This window comes from Triticum aestivum, chromosome 2B (genome assembly GCF_018294505.1).
Source record: "Triticum aestivum cultivar Chinese Spring chromosome 2B, IWGSC CS RefSeq v2.1, whole genome shotgun sequence".
Taxonomy (NCBI): Eukaryota; Viridiplantae; Streptophyta; class Magnoliopsida; order Poales; family Poaceae; genus Triticum; species Triticum aestivum.
In genome coordinates, this window is record NC_057798.1 from 585,749,667 (window position 1) to 585,774,741 (window position 25,075).

Sequence of the window (25,075 nt, forward strand, 5' to 3'; positions counted from 1 at the left end):
AAAGTGGATACTCTAAAATACGCAAGATAAGCGTGAGTGCTATGGATGGCGTTCTCGTAGGGAGACGGGAGCGGATCCATAGTGGTGTATTGATATGGTGAATATGTGGACTCGTGTGCGCCACCTCAAAAGAGTTACTCGCAGTCGTAGTTCAGGATAGCCACCGAGTCAAAGCTGGCTTGCTGCAGTTAAACCCCACCATCCCCTTTGTTGATAATGATGCATATGTAGATAGTTCTGATGTAAGTCTTGCTGGGTACATTTGTACTCACGTTTGCCTATTTATGTTTTTGCAGAGAGACTTCGGTCTCGCTAGTAGTTTCGCGTGGACTTCGACGTTTAGCTTGTTACCTCAGCTACGATCTTGTGCCCTCGGCAGTATCTGGCAGATAGTCAGGCTTCTCAGCCTTTTTCATTTATAGTGGTCTGTACTCAGACATGATAGTTTCCGCTTGTGCTTTGACTTGTATACTCTGAATCTTGGGTCATGAGACCTATGTTTGTAATATCTCGCTCCTCGGAGCCTAATGAATAAATACTTGATTTGTAGAGTCATGTTGTGATGCCATGTTGTATTTGCACATATCGAGCATATTGTGTGTATGTTATTGAAATGCTTGGTATGTGTGGGATCTGACCATCTAGTTGTTTATCTTTAGTAGTCTCTCTTACCGGGAAATGTCTCCTAGTGTTTCCACTGAGCCATGGTAGCTTGCTACTGCTCCGGAACACTTAGGCTGGCCGGCATGTGTCCTTCTTCGTTCCTGTGTCTGTCTCTTCGGGGAAATGTCACGCGATGAATACCGGAGTCCTGTTAGCCCGCTACAGCCCGGTTCACCGGAGTCCTGCTAGCCCAGTGCTACAGCCTGGATTCACTCGCTGATGACCGACACGTTCGATGCTGGGTCATGGATGCCTGTCCCTGTAAGTCTGTGCCACTTTGGGTTTACGACTAGTCATGTCAGCCCGGGCTCCTTATCATATGGATGCTAGCGACACTATCATATACGTGAGCCAAAAGGCGCAAACGGTCCCGGGCAAAGGTAAGGCGACACCCGTGGGGATACCGTGCGTGAGGCCGCAAAGTGATATGAGGTGCTACAGGCTAGATCGATGTGACATCGAGTCGGGGTCCTGACAATAGCACTCCGTGCCGATAATAAAACCGCCGCCTTGGGCCTGGAGGCACCATCCGAAGCCCTTGTGGCCGAAGAATTAACTGCATTACGCTCTACAGTGGATAGGGATGACGTGATACTTGATAAGCGACCCAAATCCACCTCTTTCAAACCAGCGGACGAGATAGTCAAATTCCAACTCCACCCAACAGACTCTACAAAAAACATCCATTGGGGCAAAGCTGAACCCCACAATTGACGCCGCACTGCGGACGTTTTTATGCGAGAATTGGGACATCTTCGCCTGGCACCCTTCAGACATGCCGGGGATCCCACGCAAGCTGGCCGAGCATAGTCTCAACATATTGAAAGGATACAAGCCGGTCAAGCAGACACTACGACGCTTTTCAGAGCCTAAATGACAAGCTATGGCAGAGGAGCTAGCCAAGTTACTTGAAGCCGGATTCATCAGAGAAGTAAAACATCCGTACTGGCTAGCAAACCTGGTGATGGTACCAAAGAAGGACAAATCCTGGCGCCTATGTGTCGATTTCAAGGACCTCAATAAGGCTTGCCCCAAGGATCCCTTCCCCCTCCCCGCATCGATCAAATCATCGACGCTACCGCAGGACACGACTCATTGTGCTTCCTCGACGCATACTCCGGATATCATCAAATCAAGATGGTAGAATCCGATCAAGCCGCAACAACATTCAGCATACCATACGGCCCTTTCTGTTTCAACACCATGCCCTTCGGGCTCAAAAATGCCAGTGCTACCTACCAACGCATGATTAAGACATGCCTGGAAACAAAAATCGACAAAATTGTTGAAGCATACATGGATGACGTGGTCATCAAGACCAGACACGTCGAATCTTTAATCGAGGACCTGAGGCTCACGTTCAACAACCTACGAACATATGACATCAAGCTCAATCCGGAAGAATGTGTTTTCGGTGTTCCCGCCGGAAAGCTGTTGGGCTTCATCATTTCCAATAGAGGAATTGAAGCAAACCCGGCTAAAATCCGAGCTTTGTCATAGTTGGCTACCCCAACAGACCTCAAACAAATCCAGAAATTAACTGGATGTGTGGCCATCTTAAGCCGCTTTATCTCCCGATTGGGAGAAAAGGCACTACCTCTTGATCGCCTTCTCCGATGCACCGAACACTTCGAGTGGACGGATGTGGCGATGGCCGGACTGGAAGAAATAAAGGCCCTCTTGGCCAGCAACCCAATCCTGGCCGCACCAAACATTGGTGAACCCATGTTGTTACACATAGCTGCAACACATCCAGTTGTAAGCGCAGTGCTCGTCGTCGAACGAGAGGAGGACGGACATAAATTCCCGCTTCAAAAGCCGGTATACTACGTATCCACTATCCTCACACCATGCAAATCAAGGTACCCACATTATCAAAAGATAGCATACGCAGTCTTCATGGCATCCCGAAAACTGCGACACTACTTTCAAGAGTGTTCAATCACGATGGCCTCCGAAGTACCACTCAATGACCTAATAAATAACCGCGATGCAACGGGCCGGATTGCCAAGTGGACCATCGAGCTCCTCCCATTCGACATTACATATAAACCACGGCGGGCCATTAAATCACAAGTATTGGCTGACTTCATCACCGAATGGATAGAAGTCGAACTCCCTAAAGAGTACGATGCATACTCCAAGTGGATCATGCAGTTCAACGGCTCTAAAATGTTGGCTGGTCTAGGAGCGGGTGTTGTTTTGACATCTCCCACTGGAGATACAATCCAATACGTACTCCAAATACTATACACAGACTCCAACAATGCAGCCGAATACGAGGCTCTGTTGCATGGTCTTCGGATGGATGTCTCCATGGGCATCAAGCGCATGGAAGTGCGTGGGGATTCAAACCTTGCAATATCTCAAATAAATGGAGACTTCGATGCCAAGGATCCAAAAATGGCAGCTTATCACAATGCCTTTCTTCAAATGTCAGCTCGATTCAAGGGGCTGGAATTTCATCATGTGGTTCGGGAAAACAATCAAGCGGCAGATATCCTCGCCCGCATTGGCGCTAAGCGCGACCCTGTCCCACCTAACATCTTCCTGGAAAGGATTTTCAAGCCATTCGTGGTGTGGCAAAGGGAGACCAGCAATACTAGTCCGGACCCGATCACAACCCCAGATTCTGAACACACTGACATAATCGGGGGCTCCGCCATCGAAATAACACCTTCGGCTCATTTAATGACGCTTGTCATCGCCCCATGGACCAAACCCTTCTTGGCCTACTTAAATAGGCAAGAACTCCCCACAAATCAAAATGAGGCACGCTGCATTGTGTGGCACTCTAAAGCCTACAAGGTCCACGAGGGAGAGCTTTATAAAAAAAGCGCTACTGGAGTACTTCAAAGAGCATCTCCGAAGAGGAAGGGTGTCAGCTTTTGGCTGAAATTCATGTTGGACTCAGCGGCCACCACGCGGCAGCTCGGGCCCTTGTAAGCAAGGCCTTCCATACAGGTTTCTACTAGCCGGCAGCCCGAGCAAACGCACAGGACCTCATCCAACATTGTGTCGGTTGCCAGCTTTTCGCCAACCAAAGCCATATGCCGCCCACCACTCTCCAAACAATCCCCATAACCTAGCCTTTTGAGGTCTGGGGGCTCGATATGGTAGGACCCCTTAAAGGAGGAAGCCACAAGAAAAAATACCTGCTGGTTGTGGTGGATAAATTCACAAAATGGATAGAGGCCAAACTAGATAAAACGGCTGAATCAGGAGCAGTGATAGACTTCATATCAGGGGTCGTGCACCGCTATGGTGTGCCCCATAGCATCATCATCGATAATGGCTCCAATTTCACAGCCGATGAGGTGAAAACTAGGTGTGGCAACATGGGCATTAAGCTCGATTATGCCTCCGTCTAACACCCTCAAACAAACGGGCAAGTCGAACGAGCAAACGGTCTTATTATGAGCGGCATCAAACCCAGACTAGTGCGGTCTCTGAAGGAATTAGACACGCACTGGGTAGAGGAGCTTAACTTCTTCATGGTGTACGGCGCAGACGTGGTATTGCCCTGTGATATTATTCATGACTCACCTCGAGTGCACATGTATGAAGAGAGAGAAGCCGAGCTTGATCGACAGGACAGTTTAGATGCCGTGGAGGAGGAGCGCGACGTCGCAAAATCTCGTTCCGCATTTTATCAGCAACAGGCTCGCAGGTATCAAACCAGAGAAGTACGGGCCAAAACTTATAACATTGGCGAACTCATTCTACACCTACCAGAGAAGAAAAAGGACAAGCTCAAGCCCAAGTGGGAGGATCCCTTCATCATTGATAAAGTTCTCACCGGAGGAGCGTACCGCCTGCGCGATGCATCAGCTAATCAACTCGAGCCGAACCCATGGAACGCAACCAGACTCCGAAGATTCTACGCCTAGCGCCGAACTCTTTGTTTGTCTCCTTCCATCCGCCTCTTTGTTTTACTTTTTAATTATATCATCTTTCTTTCTTTTTATGGCTCTAAAGCTTTAGTGTAACTTGACTACACACTCGTGACGCGCTAATCTTCAAAAATGTGCATTCGTTATACCTGGGGGCTTCTCATACAGAAACTTAATATAATTATCTTCCGGGCATCACGCCCACTGCATATGTGTCCCTTTTCCATATGTACCTTTTCTTCACCACTATATGCATCGATATGACTTAAGTTTTGGCCAAGCTGGGTTGCCTGGCTCCTGTGTTTATGCCCTACGTTCCCGTTAGTTCGGCTAGGGCATAAGGGGAGCACCTCCACGATTGTTACTGCCGGGTACGCTGGATGTGTACCTCGGACTGGGTGAAGCCGAAAGCTAGCGTTCTTAAGAGAATATTTGGTTTGTGAACTAAATATGTTTTTTACCTATTCCATTATAAACCCCCAGATTTTTCATATACTGTGCTTTTGCTCACAGTTCGGACATGCACATTAATGCATGTGTACCCAAGGAAAGGAACCCTTAATGGAAATATTCTCTCTAGAAGATGTTTCTTACTATCCATGTAATATAACATAGCTAGCTGGGTACTTGTCTATTCAAGCAATTATGACCCCTACACCTGGTTTCCACGCGTACCCCGGTTTACATAACTGAGCGGGTATTCGGAAACAATCCGGACTATCGGGTTCGGAGGTTCAAGCGAAAAGGTCCGCCACGACAAATGATTTACAATCCGGCTAGGGACAAATATGTCAATTGAAGTACATAGTCACTTAGCCTCACCTACTTCCTCTTCTATGCCATCCAACAAGCTGTCTAGCCTACAATCCTGTTGGGAATACTTTGCGGCTAATCCTACCTGGTCATACACTAGACTAACGGGGATCTCATCCCATCTGGCCCTATAGGTCCGACCCGGGCCATGCGATTCAGATCGAGCTTGGTATACCATGTTTTTACGATGGCCCAAGCTTCCCTCGCACCTTGACGATAGGCAGATATCTACCATAGTCAGAATCACCACCGCACTCCCTTGAGCAGCCGAACAAGCTCCCTCATGCTTCCCGGGAGGGAGGCAGATGGCCACAAGGCCTTGGCGACACCCTGCATTACCTACCGAACTTGTCCGTGCAGTTGCGAAAGCTCTTGCAGCAGATCGCCTAAGGATCCGGGCATCTCTTCTTTGGGACGACCGGTCAGCATACCTACAGACACAACTCTGTTAGCCCGTTTCTCCGCTGAACTATATAATGGTTCGTTTGAGCACATACTAAAAATGCCGCGTTGAAGCCTTCTATTCTCCTTCACGGACTCAGCCAGCTGAGCCCGAACATCTTGTAATTCTACGCCCAGCCGGAAATTGGCATCTTGGAGATCGCTTTTCTCCTGCCTGACTCATGTAAGTACACGCTCGCCAGCTTCTGGTTGTCGTTGCGTTCTTTGTTCATCCTCTTGCAGGATCTCCTAATTCACTCCGGACTTATCTGCGGAATCTATTGTTAGATCTACAACATGCCGAACACCACCTGGTACACGTACTTACGTTTTTTCTCGATAAAGAGGAATATTACCAGATGAAGCCTTCTTGGATTCCTATATTTCGGCAGTGGCAGCCCTTAGCTGGGCTTGGCACTTCTCCAGCTCTTGAGACAAAAGGGTATTCTTCTCCGTAAGAACCTGTTCATACAATGATCCTTAAATCAGTTGTTCCAACTGTTTCAAGTCTCAGGGGCTACTGGTACACATAATTATCAGATTTTGCTTACCCGTATATCTTTTAAATACTGGTTTGTAGCTCTAGCGATCCCATCTTGCACAGCTCGGATGTACGGATCTCCCGAGTTGAAGGCACTGAAAGCCTCTTCGAAAAAACTAGGGTCGCGGAGTGCGGCCCGCCGACGCCAATGATTCATAGTGCTCTCCACCTTGGAATTTGTAGCGGATATTCTATCCGCATCCTCTGTAGGAGGACCATTCGGTGTTGTCCCCATGTTAGCCTCCACCCTTGAGGCTGGTTCAAGAGTCCTGCTAGTAGAGGCATGGTGGGAAGGATCTCCGGATACAGTCTGGCGAATACTCTTTCTGTCAGGACACAGTAGACATTGTTATATTTTAAAAGATGACAATCACGGAGCATGTTTTAAAACACACCTCTTCGATGGCAGCTCAGTTGTGATCGCTTTCCTTTTAAGCCTACCCGGCTTGGGTGCCCCTTGTTGGTGAGTTGCCGCGGGTTCGGCATGGCATGCCGATGGCTTTCCCTTTATAGCATACTATATGTGTGGTCGGTAAGGGGGAAAGGGGGAATCCTTTATGAAAGGTAAGTCTCCTGTTTACTTACACATTGCGCTGGGAGGAGGCCGGGGTAATCGGCAACGATGGCCACCAAGGTGCCGTCACGGCTCGCCTGGTAAAACACCCTGCCGTCGAACTCCACAAATATGTACGGATCTTCTTCGAGTCCGGGGTCGAGGGCCCGGTTGGGGTCCTCTGCCTGTGGAGGTGGGTTGTGGACCTCCCTCACGGCTTTCCAAAGTTCCTGTTATGGACTAGTGAGGTAAATATTTATGATGAAAGACCGCGGAATGAATAGAGTTGAGTGAAAGATAGTAACTCACCCAGATGGGGGGTGTACATGGAACATCCATCCCGTGGCTTAATGCGGATGAACTCCTCTTCTTCCCCTTTGTATAAATTGGACAGTATTTTCGCCAGAGCGGTGGCGGAGTCCGGGCCTTTCCGGCCACAACGGGTGGCATCAACTTCTCCGTTGAAGTGCCACATGGGACGCCCCTGATACTGGAGTGGTTGTAGCCCCCGCATTATGCATATGGACATAACTTCGATTATTGTCAATCCGGATTGGGCAAGCATTTTTATCCTGCCCATCTATTGAGGGACCTCTCTGCTATCTTCCTCCTGGGGGATCCGAGGACGCCAGCTATGACGTTTCTTCAATGGAACATTTGTAAACTCCAGAAGACCTATTCGGATAGGGTTAGGAAGGGAGACGTCCTCTATATAAAACCACTCGGAAGGCCAGTCTTCGAATGTCTTCTTTGGGGTGCTGGATAGGTATCCGGTCCTGGCGATGCGCCATATTTCGGCTCCGCCCACTTGGAATATTGATCCCTCCTGATTGCGGGGGACGAGGCAGAACAACCTCTTCCATAGCTCGAAATGAGCTTCGCAACCCAGAAATAACTCACAAAGGGCGACATAGGCTGCGATGTGCAAGATGGAGGCGGTGGTAAAATTGTGCAGCTGGAGGCCGTAGTACTCCAGGAGCCTGCGGAGGAATGTATGGATTGGAAATCTGATGCCCCTCAGCAAGTAAGGGACAAGGCACACTCGCTCCCCCCTGGATGGGTTGGGATAACTCTCCGCTTGCTCCCTGCCGTCATAGGTGGCTAATCGGCTCGAACGATGACAAGATATGCAGGTGGAAGGAACCCCTAGGTCTGCAACTCCACCAATCGACCATGGGGTATGGTACACTTCTCCCAATGACCTGGCTTGGCGGTATTAGGGCGAGAGGAGGAGCTACAGTTGCCGACCATGATGGGATGGTTTTTTCGGGCGTGCTCTGATTGATCCTCGCTTGGGGAAGATCGTGTGATTTGGATCTGAGGATCTCCGTCTCTTTAATAGACGATTTATTCACATGGTCAGGGTGGCAAGTGTAAAAATGCCCCGGCTTCTCGCATTCGCTCGACACGTGGAGACTAACATTATTAAGGTACAGAAGCCGATGAGTGCAACATTAAATGGGAAGCCGGACACTACTCGTTACAACAGGTACTCTGGAGAATTTGGAGAAGAACCCGCCTTGCAATGACGGCGACAATCTGCGCGTCGGACTCATCGTCATTGAAGCCTGGTTGAGGGGCTACTGAGGGAGACCTAGATTAGGGTGTCCTCAGACAGCCGGACTATATGCTTATGCCGGACTGTTGGACTATGAAGATACAAGATTGAAGACTTCGTCCCGTGTCCGGGTGGGACTCTCCTTTGCGTGGAAGGCAAGCTTGGTGATTCGAATATGTAGATTCCCTTCTCTATAGCCGAGCTAATGTAAACCTAGCCCCCTCTGGTGTCTATATAAACCAGAGGGATTAGTCCATAGGAGAAGAACAATCATAATCATAGGCTAGCTTCTAGGGTTAGCCTCTATGATCTCGTGGTAGATCAACTCTTGTAATACTCATATCATCAAGATCAATCAAGCAGCAAGTAGGGTATTACCTCCATGGAGAGGGCACGAACCTGGGTAAACATCGTGTCCCCCGCCTCCTGTTACCATTAGCCTTAGACGCACAGTTCGGGTCCCCCTACCCGAGATCCGCCGGTTTTGACACCGACAATGGGCTCAAGAAACCACTGTCCTCCTGACCATCCAACTACATGTTGGTTAGCATGACAAAATGTATGTGGTGACCATGATGAGCTTATTCTGAAGTCCAGTGACCATATCGTCCTTTCGCTTCAAATACAATGACCTAAGTGTCGTTAATAAAATACGGAGCACGCATCAAATGCAAAGTCTGTCAGTGTCATCAACAAAATATGGAGACGTATCGCGGGCTAGATACCGTCGTACTATTGTATATGCTTATTTTGTTAGTGGTCGATTGTGTGCGTGCTGCGGTGGGCACATCATTTCTAGTTGTGGTGGATCAACGTGAAGACTCATGGGTCAGTTCCATCCTGCGCCACATATAGGTTGGACCGAGACGCGTTATACGAAGACCCATATGGAGGACTCGGCATACAACATGAAGCTACCAGAGTCGCGGAGGACTCTGTCCCCACTGGTGATAAGCCCACTATATATGATTTGTAACCCTAGGCCCCCAGTATGTTATAGAAGCTTGGGGGCTAGTTCGTCGATAGTATACACACACGCACAATGCCTGGTATTCACGTGTACTTTGTACACACCCCTATCACTAATATACAGTACCAGGAGTAGGCTCTTTCTTCAACTGCAAGGGTCTGAACTAGGGTAAAACTTTGCCTCGTATTACCATCCAGCCTAACAGTCAGGGATATCCTACCGAATGATATGATGAAATCATATCTGCCAACTACTAAGAGAGAGGTGTGTCTGTGGGGGGGGGAATGTGTGCGAGAGAGGCCTAAAGATAATGTGCATGGGGGAGACGCGTAAGCACATATATGTGCGTATAAAGGGCTAGTAGAGACCGTGCGTGTGTATATATGCATGTGAGAGAAATAGTGTTTTCCAACTGAGATTAGTGAAAAGAGTGGTACATAGTAGTCAGAAAGAGAGAGATATAAATAGAGAGAGCATGTGCGTGAGACACCCCGACACCTTGAGAGAGATTGTGAGCATGTGTGAAAGAGAAATGTTGATGCATATAAAGTGTGTGCACTTCTGCATTAGATAGAGAGATATATAACGCGTTTGTGAGAACGGGCCGAGGCATAGTGCATATACGTGTAAAAGGAGGTTCTACGCATTAAATTAAAATATAAATGGCATTATTATTTTTGGATGAGATCATGAATTTTGCAAATTGCGTATGGACGAAAATCGGTCTATCAGACACCCATACTCTATTGAATTCTAGCATGTGCATGTGTTTATTTCATATTATCGATCCATAGAGTGAGAGCGGTTTGAAATACAGGCAATGGATGCTTTTGCAATTCATATATAAACATTAATTAGTGCACTCCATGTTGTTAGTGTGAAGCACTTTATACATTTGTCACTTGCATGGATACATTCCAAATTGCTAGCTACAAAATAGAATACATGTTGAATTCAACATAAAGGGGGTTTCGAAGATTCGAATTCATAGGAAGCGCATTCATCTATTTGAACCTGAGATAATGGAATTTGTAAATCAGATGTAAAAGGGGGCATCAATCTTTATTTTGAGTTTGAACATGCTATATATATTCATACGCATATCTAACTTTTTTTGCAACCAAGGAGATTATATCTAGAACCATGCACGAACTGAGGTAAGTTGCATATTTTTTAATATATACTCGTGTACAATGTATATTCAAATGTACCCCCTCCATTCCAAAATAATCATATCTTTAGCATTTTCAAGAATAAAGATTTGTGAAGTTTGACAAATCCTGAAAGTTCAATTCAAGAGAACCGAAAACGTTAATGCTTGTGCTCCCAAATATTGAATGAAGCGCCAAATAGGCCTGTGGTCACCCGAAAGCGCGTGAGACTAATGTTTGGTGGTAGGAAATTACTGTCTTGACTCTAGACCGTGTAGCCTATCGGCCCGATGTCCAAAGGTCTAAACCGGGGTAGGTTTGTAACTTCACCAAGACACCAGTCTCAACCGCCTCCGAGAAGCATTCATCCGCCGTGGGCACCTAAACACCCGTGCGCTCGGCCAAAATCTATCCCGCCCACATTTGGGACACCTAAGATTATTGTCCAACCCCCAACACGCAATATGTCCAAAATTTTAGATGGGGGCAAAGTTTGTAACTTTCCCCAAATTTCAAACAAGCGCATCTCAAACCGAAACATTGTTCCCCCTTAGTTCCCCGCCTCCCTCCATTTCCCCATTCATACTCCGTGGGTGCCAAAACGCCCTCTCCACCAGCCGCGAAACCCCAGCCTCCTCCGTCCTCCATCTCATAGCGGCCAATCCACCGCCGCCCTCCTTCATCACGCCGGAGCCGGTACCCCGACGTCATCGTCCAATGCAACCGCAACCGCAACGCCCTCAAGGACTTAGCAGCTGAAGCCGAGGCAGAGCTGCCTCCATGACGCCGACACCGACGTGCGCCATACCAGAACCACACCGACCACGCCGTCCTGTGCCTCACTGCTGCCATTCCACTGTCGCAATCGTCCACTTCACCGGAGCTGTTCCCGCTATGCCGTCGTTCGCCACCTCGGATCTAGTTCCCCGCTGCCGATAGACGGCCACTGCACCACACTCAACAACTTGGCCATGGGTTCGTCCAAGGATCCACCGTCCTCCACAACTTCTCGTTTCCAGTGAACCACAAGAAGATCGTTGGAAAAACAGAAGGAGGACACAACACTGCCAGCAGAAGGAGGTACTCCTCTTCCCTTATTCATGGAAATCTTACGTCTCTGCTCACACCGTATTCATCCCACAAAAGAAACTAGTTGAGCTCTTCTTACTGCATCTTCTTCGTGATACTAAATGCACAAGGTTTCCTCCCTTTACTATTTCACCTTTGCTAGAGGTCAGTAGCACGCCTGGATTTCAATTCAGGGTTAGTCGAACTGCAATTAAAAGAAGCAGCACCCGCTTAGGTGCACGGAGCACCTAGTCCACCTGTTCCTCGGGGAAGCGGCACATTAGTGTCTATCATAGGGGTGTGGGGCGCAGGACCTACTTGCGCCCGATCTGGAGGTCGGCGGGGCTTGAATGGATGGCCGGGGCGGTGCCAAGCATGGCGGTGCGATCAGTGTTGATGAATGCAGAAAAGAAAAGACAGAAGTTGCTCCAGTGTAATTCGAAGATAAGCACTAAGCGTTTCAACGCTCTAAAGGGTTCAGTGTTAGAAGTTGGAGACAGTAAACGTAGCTCTGTAGTTGATGATCTCAATTGCCACACACAGCCATCCCAGGTGCTTGCTTTAACTTCTCGCTGTCAAATGTGGTTGCATGTTGCATATGGTGTCTAGCTTGTATTGCTTCCAATTTGGTTAAATTGCATCACCTTACTTTACACATTATACCTTTGATAATGACATGCCTTCCTGTTTTTGATACATACTACATATGTCTATTAACCATGTTCGTACATCAAACTAATGCTCTTTTGTATCCCTCGTCAATCACTTATGATGAGACAGTCACCCTAGTGGGTTACTGTGAGTTGCCCTATGTCAGGACCCCGACTCGATGCCAGATAGGTCTAGCATGTAACACCTCATATCACTTTGCGGCCTCACGCACGGTATTCCCACGGGTGTCGCCTTACCTTTGCCCGGGACCGTTTGCGTCTTTTGGCACACGTATATGATAGGGTCGCTAGCACCCATATGATAAGGAGCCCGGGCTGACATGGCTAGTCGTAAACCCAAAGTGGCACAGACTTACAGGGACAGGCATCCATGACCCAGCATCGAACGTGTCGGTCATCAGCAAGTGGGGCCGGGCTGTAGCACTGGGCTAGCAGGACTCCGGTAAACCGGGCTGTAGCGGGCTAACAGGCCTCCGATACTCAATGCGTGACATTTCCCCGAAGGGACAGACACAGGAACGAAGAAGGACACATGCCGGCCAGCTAAGTGTTCCGGAGCAGTAGCAAGCTACCATGGCTCGGTGGAAACACTAGGAGACATTTCCCGGTAAGAGAGGCTACTAAGGATAAACAACTAGATAGTCAGATCCCACGCATACCAAGCATTTCAATCATACACACAATATGCTCGATATGTGCAAATACAACAAGGCATCACAACATGACTCTACGACACAAGTAAATATTCAATAGGCTCCGGGGAGCGAGATATTACAAACATGGGTCTCATGACCCAACATTCAGAGCATACAAAACAAAGCATAAGCGGAAGCTATCATGTCTGAGTACAGACATCTATAAATGAAAAAGGCTGAGAAGCCTGACTATCTACCAAATCCTGCCGAGGCACAAGATCGTAGCTGAGGTAACAAGCTAAACGTCGAAGACCACGCGAAAATACTAGTGAGACTGAAGTCTCTCTGCAAAAACATAAAATAGGCAAACGTGAGTACAAATGTACCCAGCAAGACTTACATCAGAACTATCTACATATGCATCATTATCAACAAAGGGATGGTGGGGTTTAACTGCAGCAAGCCAGCTTTGACTCGGTGGCTATCCTGAACTACGACTGCAAGTAACTCTTTTGAGGTGGCGCACACGAGTCCACATATTCACCATATCAATACACCACTATGGATCCGCTCTCGTCTCCCTACGAGAACGCCATCCATAGCACTCACGCTTATCTTGCGCATTTTAGAGTATCCACTTTCACTTGTCTATGAACTGATATAAGCAACCCAGAAGTCCTTTTCCGCGGACACGGCTATTCGAATAGATGATGATAACCCTGCAGGGGTGTACTTCTTCATACATGTTTCCACCACTTAGCGTCTGCACACGACATGTGCTCGGCAGACTTCAAGCGAAAACCGACGTGGGTGTAGACCACGACCTACCTAAACACTCAAGTCTCTAGTCCAGGTTTATCGCCTATTCGGGTTCCATCCATGAGGAGATCCGGCCGGAGTTTCGCTCACAGCCCCAAACGATGTGAACAGGGTTCCGTGACACCAAACGGGCGCCCGGTATACCCGGCCACGTGCCTACCGCATCACAGCCCACCCCTCCGGTCAGCGCTGTCCACGGCCTCCAGCATACTACAAACACCAGAAACTACTTGCAACTCCTGGACAGAGGACAAGGGTGAATAAGAAGTCGAGCGGGGTCATATTTCAGGGCCCAATGTATGGTAGTAGCTGAATCATGGATCACAAACACAGAACTCAGTTCCTAAGGACGGCTTCAATGAGACAACCCACCATGTACTCCTACATGGCCTCTCACCGACACCTTTTACCAAATCGTGTTCACACACTTAGCTCACACACAGTAGGACATGTTCACACACCTCTGATTCATCCCGGATGAATCAGACCTGACTCGACTCTAAGCAGTAGCAGGCATGACAAACAAGCATGAATGAGTAGGCACAACAGGGCTCAAACAACTCCTACTCATGCTAGTGGGTTTCATCTATTTACTGTGGCAATGACAGGTCATGCAAAGGATAAAGGGGTTCAGCTACTGCAGCAAGTAACAGATGAATCGATGTTGTCCTAATGCAGTAAAAGAGAGCAGGAGCGAGAGAGTAGGATTGTATCGGAATGAACAAGGGGGTTTTGCTTGCCTGGCACTTCTGAAGATAACATTGAGTCTTCATCAGTGTCAACAATCACAACGTCGGAACATCGTCTACCGGGAGGGAACAGATACCGGCAACAAAGAAGAACACAATCAATGCAATGCACAAAATGATGCATGCTATGACATGGCAATATGAATGTGTTTTGAGCTAATGCAACTAGCAACAGATTAAATGAAGTTGGTTTGAATACAAGATTCAAATTCAAACTCCATATGTGATTATTCAAATGCCATTTAATTGATTTGTGCTAAATAGCAGCTATAAGTTGTTCTAACATGCATGAAAATGGTACAGATGGATTCCTTGAATTTTTCTGATAATTTTTCATATATAAATTATTTAATTTGGATTTACGGTTAATTTTCTATGATTTTTAGAAGTTTTAGCTATTTTCTGGAATTTCCTAAATATAATAAAATAAACTAAATTCCAGAAAATGAATATTGCGTTAGCATGACCTCACCCTGACGTCATCAGGTCAACAGGGTAGGTCCAGGTCAAACCTGACGTGTGGGGCCCACACGTCAGTGACACAGGAACTAATCCCGGTCAAACACAGCGCTGACTGGGGTTTGACCAGGGGTGGGGCCCACTGTCAGTGTCAGCAGGGGGGGTAATTAGTTTAACTAATTCGATTAGTGCTAATCCTAATTAGCTAACAGGGCTGGGCCCACCTGTCATTGAGTCAGGGGCGTCTAACTGGGGTCAAACTCGCCGGACTTGGTCCACGGCTCGTCGCCGGTGAAGCCCGAGACGGCGGAGGGGGTCGGAATTCCTCCTCCGGTGACCAAATGGCCGGCGGAGGGCAGCTACGTGACGCTGAAGATCCCGCGCGTCGAGTGGTGCGGTCAGTTATGCCGGGGGCGACCTATATCGACGGCGGCGAGCTCAAAGGCGGCGGCCGGAGTTCGGGCCAGCACGACGCGGTGGCTGCAGCGCGTTAGCCGGAGAGCAGAGGAGCGCGTCGGGACCCTGGGGACCTGGAGAGCACGCGGGAGCTACTGGAGCAAGCGGAAGAGCTCCGGGGCGCGAGGTTCGCCGGCCATGGTGATGGCCGGAGCTTGGTGCTTGCGGGGACGGGAGCTACGGCACGAGAACGAGCAGGGGGTCAGAGGGGAAACAGAGAGGAGCTCACGGGGGTTGCGACGGTGGCCTCGGGGAGCTCGGGGAGGCGTCAGAGAGGGCGCACGGTCGCCGGCGATCTCGGCGGCCGAAGCTTGAAGAAGAGGTCGGGGAAGCCGCTGCAGGGCGCGTCCGCTCGTGTGGCTTGGCGGGGACGGTGTAGAGGTCAGCAGCGGAGCTTCTGGAACTGGCGGAGGGGCGAGGGAGGGCTGGTGGCTGCGGCTATGGCGAACGGCGGCGATGGCTGCGCTCGGGGATCACAGGGAAGAGACGGAAAGAGAGAGCCAGAGGAGGGGGAGCGGTCCAGAGGGAGAGGAAAGTGAAAGGGGGGGTCGAGGAGGCGCGTGGCGTCTCCGGGGCGTCGAGGAGGAAGCAGGAGGTGGCCAGGGGGAAGCAGGAGGTGGCCAAGGCCTCTCGGGCGCGTGCCACGCCTCGCCTCTGTTCGTCCTCCTGGCAGAGGAGGAAGATGACAAGGGGGAGGAGGTGGGCTGGGCCGGCCAGATGGAGCTGGGCCAGGTAAGTGGCGCCAGGTAAGTTCTGTTATGTTTCATATTTTTCTTCTGTTTTGTTTTTATTTAATCTTTTGCCACTGTTTTGAAATAAAACAAATTCAAAGACAGTGACAAAATTCCCCTGAACATTTTATTTAGCACAATGGGATTATACCAAAGCACATAAAAATGTGTCAGTTATTTGAACATATATTCAGTAATATTTGGATATAAGTTCAAATTCAAAATAGTATTGATTTAAATTCAAAGTCCCAAAATAAATCCTTTTAAAATGTTCATTATTTTTGGTTTGGATCAAAACCCTTGCCAAAAATATTAAACATCTAAGAAGAGCATTTTGGAACAATGGATGAGATTTTAGGGTTTTTGCCCTTCTTTTATTTAGGGTTTTGAGGCTTCTGAATTCCTCAGTTCAGGTTTCAAAAAATTTAAACATGATGCTCAGATGGAAGCAGGCATAGGACAGGCCAGAACTAGGGATGTGACAACTCACCCCCACTAAACAAGAATCTCGTCTCGAGATTCAAGCGTAGGGTAAGATGAAGGGGAAACGCAAACTAGTATAATCTTCATGATCCAGGGTGCACTTCAAATGAACGTTGATTCGATCACCATCATTGTCTCGAAGTCTTGCTCTGAGAAATCCTGCCAACATGACCTGGAGAGAAGGAGACTCTAGAAGGGTCGATCTCCTCGAAGATCGAACAACTCACGGAATGAGACATAGGACCATCTCTCGGGTTGAGACACGAGATACACATCAAGAGGGGTGGAAAGAAACGGATGACGAAGGTTCACTAGGTAGACAACAATTCCACACTTAAGAAGGTGGTAAAATATTGTCCACGTAGCGAGGAGTTTAGTTGCCATGAAACCACGACGAAACATCCTGGAGGAGGGTGATTCGTAGATTATTTCCTTAAGTGGCAAAAAGAATTACCTTTGATTCAGAGATCATTGAAAACTCTTCATACCAGCCTAAGGCAATTCACAACGATCGTTTGGAGGGGGTCGGTAGAATGGCATACTCGGACTTGGATGATGTGTATTACCTTATTGAAGACAACGTAATGGATGAATTTGCTTATCACCGGAAATGGAAGAGACCCATGGTAGAATGGCACAATGGCGGTGCAAGCTGGGAACAGAATGCAAATGCTGGGAATGATTCTGGTAGCTGGGGAAGAACCCAACTATAGGGAGTGAATTCACTGTTTGAATAGGTCATAGCATTGCCGAGGAAACTGAGAGCAAACCCAGTTAGTGCCGGTGATAACACGTAGCGCTTGTGCGTGCTCTCAAGAACTTGAGCATTTCCATATTCATCAAGGTTTTACCAACATCCGTGTCAAGGATCCTGGCAACACAACTTGCTACCATGATGAATGATGATGGATGATGCAGATGCAAAGGAAGATAACACTTCTCAGATTTCATCTTAGCGAGGCCAAGGAAATAAAATCTGGATGATCGACCGAGAGACATTTAGCACTCCGTTTCTAATGTTCTCCTTGATGTGCTAGTGTATCCCATTCATAGATATGGTTTGATAACTAGAACATCAAGTAAAAGGTCGGACTTCGGGAGCAATAGAATCCATAAGGAACAGTTACGGAGGTAAATCCTACGAAATCCTTATGGGGAGGTGGCCAACTTCTTCAATCAAGATACTACAATAATAGGTCTTTCGGTTGGGTGGTGCTGGCCACGACATCCACTTTACCAGTTATCGAGGAACCAATATTATAGTTCTTGGGGAAATGTTCCAACCATCATATCTGCCTGAGATTCAGATCTGGTTGGTGTCAGGATATTTCAAACTCATCGAGTCTAGGAAGAAGAATGAAAGTTTGCAACACAAATCGACGAGATGACGTTGCGGGATTCTCGGGAGATAAACTACGATAGCAAGCTCCAAAACATGAGCTGGTTCTGCTACAAACATGTGAACACGTTGTCCCAGACAAGCATGCCCACATGGTAGTCTTACAATAAAACACTACCGAGTTCTGGTTGCGAACCATCAGCGAGGGTATCGAAGTTCTTTCATAAGTCCGGATTAGCTCTTATGAAGATACTCCTTCTCCTTGAACAAATCAGTCAGTGGCTTGGTGTGCTAGGGATACATATAGATTGAAGGTTGCAAGTCTTCAAACCACAGCATTCTTCGCACGTGTGCATGACTGATTTGGAATGATTCCAAAGAAAGCAACATTGACTTTCTCGAATCCACGACGGCAACTTGCATCAGATGCACATGAATTAAAGGAAGTCACTACCTTCATCCAAACATATGCTTCATGAGCTAGCATGAACAAATGCTTTCAAAAGTTTCCAACACTAGCTTAATGTTCAACAAAATCATGGAGGAGATAAGGATGTTGTCAATGGGCTCAACAACAATTCATCTAGGTTTCCTTTTTAAAAGGAATTCCATAGTTAAGTGAACACGGTGATAGCATTGGTCAGACCAAAGATGTAATGGTGTATGCTCGAGGGATCAACCACGAATAAGACAACATTACGAGCATCGTTGGTACTGATTTGATTTGACGATAGCCCACACTCAAATCAAAGGATTGATAAGACAATAGGTCCAGCAACTGATCACAGGGACCAATCGATGAAGATATCATCTTTCTTCAACACACACTACACAAGAATATCCCTTTGGAACGAGTTAAGTCAGGCAAGCTTTTATCTTCCAACTCCCCAAGTTGTTGTCTAGCTTAACCAACTAGCTCAGGGATATCCAACACGGATTCTTGGAGAAAGGGTGGTTTACAGGATAAACCAACTTGATCACGAGCTCAACACAGCGGTCAGGTGACAACCTGGTAATACTTCCGAGAAGATCTTCGGAAAATCACGAACCACCGATATGTTACTAAGCTCGAGAACAATCTTGCTTTTTGGGGCAAGACGATATGATCAAATGAGTGAGGACTTGACAAGATCCTAACTCATCAATCGAAGGGTGCACCGAAATAAGGACTAGGTAGCACGATCAGTCTTAGAAGGATGATTCCAATAACCAACACACTAAGAATGAAATTATTGTCCTTTAACTACCAAGCAACGAGGTTGATGGGAGTATTGATTTCACACATCACAATTCATTTGTCGGTATTCCGGTTGCATCAACACGAGGGCCGAGGAATGACTAATGATGGTGAGAAGTATCACTACGTCAAAATTCATGAGAGTTGGTGCAGTTCTCATGACAATTCTGACATAAAGGGGGTAATACTCCAAGGTAGAACAGAACCAAAAGCTGGATTGGCATTTGATCTGCGGAATACAACTACTTTGACCCAATCCTTGATATGGACGAGGTACTGGAGTTTGTTTCTCCAAGTCATTCAGGACAGAATGGCTTGACGGACCACAAGGGTAATAGGCATCGATAAACGAATGCATGCATACCCTTGATATCAATTGATAGACGAAGGTCAGTAGACAACTAAAGAGGGACAACTCAAAGGAACATATAATTTTCTGAGTTGTGGATGCATAGATTAGTATGTCGAGCGAGATCAACATTTCTTCCAGATAACCCATGCAGAGAGTTAGGACTGGCAGAGTCACGATTTATGAATGGAGATCTCCTCAAGAGTACTCTAATTGTGATCTTTTGATCCAATAAACATCTGCCATAAGCGGTTCATAGTATTTGAAAGAAGGAAATACCACGGACCTCGAGGACTATCGCAAAGTTTCTAATATCCTGAAGGAACTAGCAAACACTATCAACATGAAGTAAGTAGAGTGAATCTCGGGTTCAAAACCCAGAAATAGAATGCCTACTAACTAATAACATCACGGGATGCTTTCGAGAATGATGGCCAGAATCATCACACTGGGAACACAAATCATGGCTAAATTACTAGATGATCCCCTAAGACACCTAGGGTCATAATAATATCTCCAACATATATGTCAAGGTAACGGAGTACCTCAACTCACTAATTAGTGTGGTTAATCTGGCCCATGGGAACATTGAAACGGGAAGAAAGGATTTGCAAATGCATCAGACTACTTAGAAACCTGGGATGACTCGGACAGCATAACGGCTGTAACTGCTCAGAAAAGATTTGAGACATTCACAAAAATGGTGGCATAACCACTCAGAAGCACAATATCAAGGTTTCGAGATCAACAATTAACATACGGAAGTAGTAGGAACTGAACTCAAGCTTAATCCAACAATCTTATAAGTCTACGGATTAGTAACACGTGATCCTGATAGAAAGAAGAGATAGCCTAGTTCTTAATCCCCGTAGGAAAGATAAGATGACTCAGATCAGAAGGGCATAAAGTATAAGGAGTAAAAAGAGCCTTACGTTTCATCCCACAATCAATTCCCTTATATAACTAAAGAATTTCTAGACTCAACTTCGACCAGTTTGGCTTGGTAATCCTACAGGCAGTCAAGCTCTGATACCAACGCTGTCAGGACCCCGACTCAATGCCACATAGGTCTAGCATGTAACACCTCATATCACTTTGCGGCCTCACGCATGGTATTCCCACGGGTGTCGCCTTACCTTTGCCCGGGACCGTTTGCGTCTTTTGGCACACGTATATGATAGGGTCGCTAGCACCCATATGATAAGGAGCCCGGGCTGACATGGCTAGTCGTAAACCCAAAGTGGCACAGACTTACAGGGACAGGCATCCATGACCCAGCATCGAACATGTCGGTCATCAGCAAGTGGGTCCGGGCTGTAGCACTGGGCTAGCAGGACTCCGGTAAACCGGGCTGTAGCGGGCTAACAGGCCTCCGATACTCAATGCATGACATTTCCCCGAAGGGACAGACACATGAACGAAGAAGGACACATGCCGGCCAGCCTAAGTGTTCCGGAGCAGTAGCAAGCTACCATGGATCGGTGGAAACACTAGGAGACATTTCCCGGTAAGAGAGGCTACTAAGGATAAACAACTAGATAGTCAGATCCCACGCATACCAAGCATTTCAATCATACACACAATATGCTCGATATGTGCAAATACAACAAGGCATCACAACATGACTCTACGACACAAGTAAATATTCAATAGGCTCCGGGGAGCGAGATATTACAAACATGGGTCTCATGACCCAACACTCAGAGCATACAAAACAAAGCATAAGCGGAAGCTATCATGTCTGAGTACAGACATCTATAAATGAAAAAGGTTGAGAAGCCTGACTATCTGCCAAATCCTGCCGAGGCACAAGATCGTAGCTGAGGTAACAAGCTAAACGTCGAAGACCACGCGGAAATACTAGTGAGACTGAAGTCTCTCTGCAAAAACATAAAATAGGAAAACGTGAGTACAAATGTACCCAGCAAGACTTACATCAGAACTATCTACATATGCATCATTATCAACAAAGGGATGGTGGGGTTTAACTGCAGCAAGCCAGCTTTGACTCGGTGGCTATCCTGAACTACGACTGCAAGTAACTCTTTGAGGTGGCGCACACGAGTCCACATATTCACCATATCAATACACCACTATGGATCCGCTCTCGTCTCCCTACGAGAACGCCATCCATAGCACTCACGCTTATCTTGCGCATTTTAGAGTATCCACTTTCACTTGTCTATGAACTGATATAAGCAACCCAGAAGTCCTTTTCCGCGGACACGGCTATTCGAATAGATGATGATAACCCTGCAGGGGTGTACTTCTTCATACATGTTTCCACCACTTAGCGTCTGCACACGACATGTGCTCGGCAGACTTCAAGCGAAAACCGACGTGGGTGTAGACCACGACCTACCTAAACACTCAAGTCTCTAGTCCAGGTTTATCGCCTATTCGGGTTCCATCCATGAGGAGATCCGGCCGGAGTTTCGCTCACAGCCCCAAACGATGTGAACAGGGTTCCGTGACACCAAACGGGCGCCCGGTATACCCGGCCACGTGCCTACCGCATCACAGCCCACCCCTCCGGTCAGCGCTGTCCACGGCCTCCAGCATACTACAAACACCAGAAACTACTTGCAACTCCTGGACAGAGGACAAGGGTGAATAAGAAGTCGAGCGGGGTCATATTTCAGGGCCCAATGTATGGTAGTAGCTGAATCATGGATCACAAACACAGAACTCAGTTCCTAAGGACGGCTTCAATGAGACAACCCACCATGTACTCCTACATGGCCTCTCACCGCTACCTTTACCAAATCGTGTTCACACACTTAGCTCACACACAGTAGGACATGTTCACACGCCTCTGATTCATCCCCGATGAATCAGACCTGACTCAACTCTAAGCAGTAGCAGGCATGACAAACAAGCAAGAATGAGTAGGCACAACAGGGCTCAAACAACTCCTACCCATGCTAGTGGGTTTCATCTATTTACTGTGGAATGACAGGTCATGCAAAGGATAAAGGGGTTCAGCTACCGCAGCAAGTAACAGATGAATCGTTGTTGTCCTAATGCAGTAAAAGAGAGCAGGAGCGAGAGAGTGGGATTGTATCAGAATGAACAAGGGGGTTTTGCTTGCCTGGCACTTCTGAAGATAACATTGAGTCTTCATCAGTGTCAACGATCACAACGTCGGAACATCGTCTACCGGGAGGGAACAGATACCGGCAACAAAGAAGAACACAATCAATGCAATGCACAAAATGATGCATGCTATGACATGGCAATATGAATGTGTTTTGAGCTAATGCAACTAGCAACAGATTAAATGAAGTTGGTTTGAATACAAGATTCAAATTCAAACTCCATATGTGATTATTCAAATGCCATTTAATTGATTTGTGCTAAATAGCAGCTATAAGTTGTTCTAACATGCATGAAAATGGTACAGATGGATTCCTTGAATTTTTCTGATAATTTTTCATATATAAATTATTTAATTTGGAGTTACGGTTAATTTTCTATGATTTTTAGAAGTTTTAGCTATTTTCTGGAATTTCCTGAATATAATAAAATAAACTAAATTCCAGAAAATGAATATTGCGTCAGCATGACCTCACCCTGACGTCATCAGGTCAACAGGGCGGGTCCAGGTCAAACCTGACGTGTGGGGCCCACACGTCAGTGACACAGGAACTAATCCCGGTCAAACACAGCGCTGACTGGGGTTTGACTAGGGGTGGGGCCCACTGTCAGTGTCAGCAGGGGGGGGGTAATTAGTTTAACTAATTCGATTAGTGCTAATCCTAATTAGCTAACAGGGCTGGGCCCACCTGTCATTGAGTCAGGGCGTCTAACTGGGGTCAAACTCGCCGGACTTGGTCCACGGCTCGTCGCCGGTGAAGCCCGAGACGGCGGAGGGGGTCGGAATTCCTCCTCCGGCGACCAAATGGCCGGCGGAGGGCAGCTACGTGACGCTGAAGATCCCGCGCGTCGAGTGGTGCGGTCAGTTATGCCGGGGGCGACCTATATCGACGGCGGCGAGCTCAAAGGCGGCGGCCGGAGTTTGGGCCAGCACGACGTGGTGGCTGCAGCGCGTTAGCGGGAGAGCAGAGGAGCGCGTCGGGACCCTGGGGACCTGGAGAGCACGCGGGAGCTACTGGAGCGAGCGGAAGAGCTCCGGGGCGCGAGGTTCGCCGGCCATGGCGATGGCCGGAGCTCGGTGCTTGCGGGGACGGCAGCTACGGCACGAGAACGAGCAGGGGGTCAGAGGGGAAACAGAGAGGAGCTCACGGGGGTTGCGACGGTGGCCTCGGGGAGCTCGGGGAGGCGTCAGAGAGGGCGCACGGTCGCCGACGATCTCGGCGGCCGAAGCTTGAAGAAGAGGTCGGGGAAGCCGCCGCAGGGCGCGTCCGCTCGTGTGGCTTGGCGGGGACGGTGTAGAGGTCAGCGGCGGAGCTTCTGGAACTGGCGGAGGGGCGAGGGAGGGCTGGTGGCTGCGGCTATGGCGAACGGCGGCGACGGCTGCGCTCGGGGATCACAGGGAAGAGAGGGAAAGAGAGAGCCAGAGGAGGGGGAGCGGTCCAGTGGGAGAGGATAGTGAAAGGGGGGGTCGAGGAGGCGCGTGGCGTCTCCGGGGCGTCGAGGAGGAAGCAGGAGGTGGCCAGGGGGAAGCAGGAGGTGGCCGAGGCCTCTCGGGCGCGCGCCACGCCTCGCCTCTGTTCGTCCTCCTGGCAGAGGAGGAAGATGACAAGGGGGAGGAGGTGGGCTGGGACGGCCAGATGGAGCTGGGCCAGGTAAGTGGCGCCAGGTAAGTTCTGTTCTGTTTCATATTTTTCTTCTGTTTTGTTTTTATTTAATCTTTTGCCACTGTTTTGAAATAAAAAAAATTCAAAGACAGTGACAAAATTCCCCTGAACATTTTATTTAGCACAATGGGATTATACCAAAGCACATAAAAATGTTTTAGTTATTTGAACATATATTCAGTAATATTTGGATATAAGTTCAAATTCAAAATAGTATTGATTTAAATTCAAAGTCCCAAAATAAATCCTTTTAAAATGTTCATTATTTTGGGTTTGGATCAAAACCCTTGCCAAAAATATTAAACATCTAAGAACAGCATTTTGGAACAATGGATGAGATTTTAGGGTTTTTGCCCTTCTTTTATTTAGGGTTTTGAGGCTTCTGAATTCCTCAGTTCAGGTTTCAAAAAATTTAAACATGATGCTCAGATGGAAGCAGGCATAGGACAGGCCAGAACTAGGGATGTGACACCCTACTCGTTTAAAGAGTGCAGTGTCATCCTCCCCACATGATTCTCAAGAAACAGCAAGGCTAAATGAAGATAGTCAACGTATCTCTCTAGTTGATCGCCGCAATTCCCCCACACCACCATCGCAGGTGCTTGCTCTTACTTGGCAGTGTGATATGTGGTTGCATGTTGCATATGGTGTCTACCTTGTAATGCTTCTAATTAGGGTAAATTGCATCTGCTTAGTTAACACATTATACCTGTGAATATGACATGCCTTCCTATTT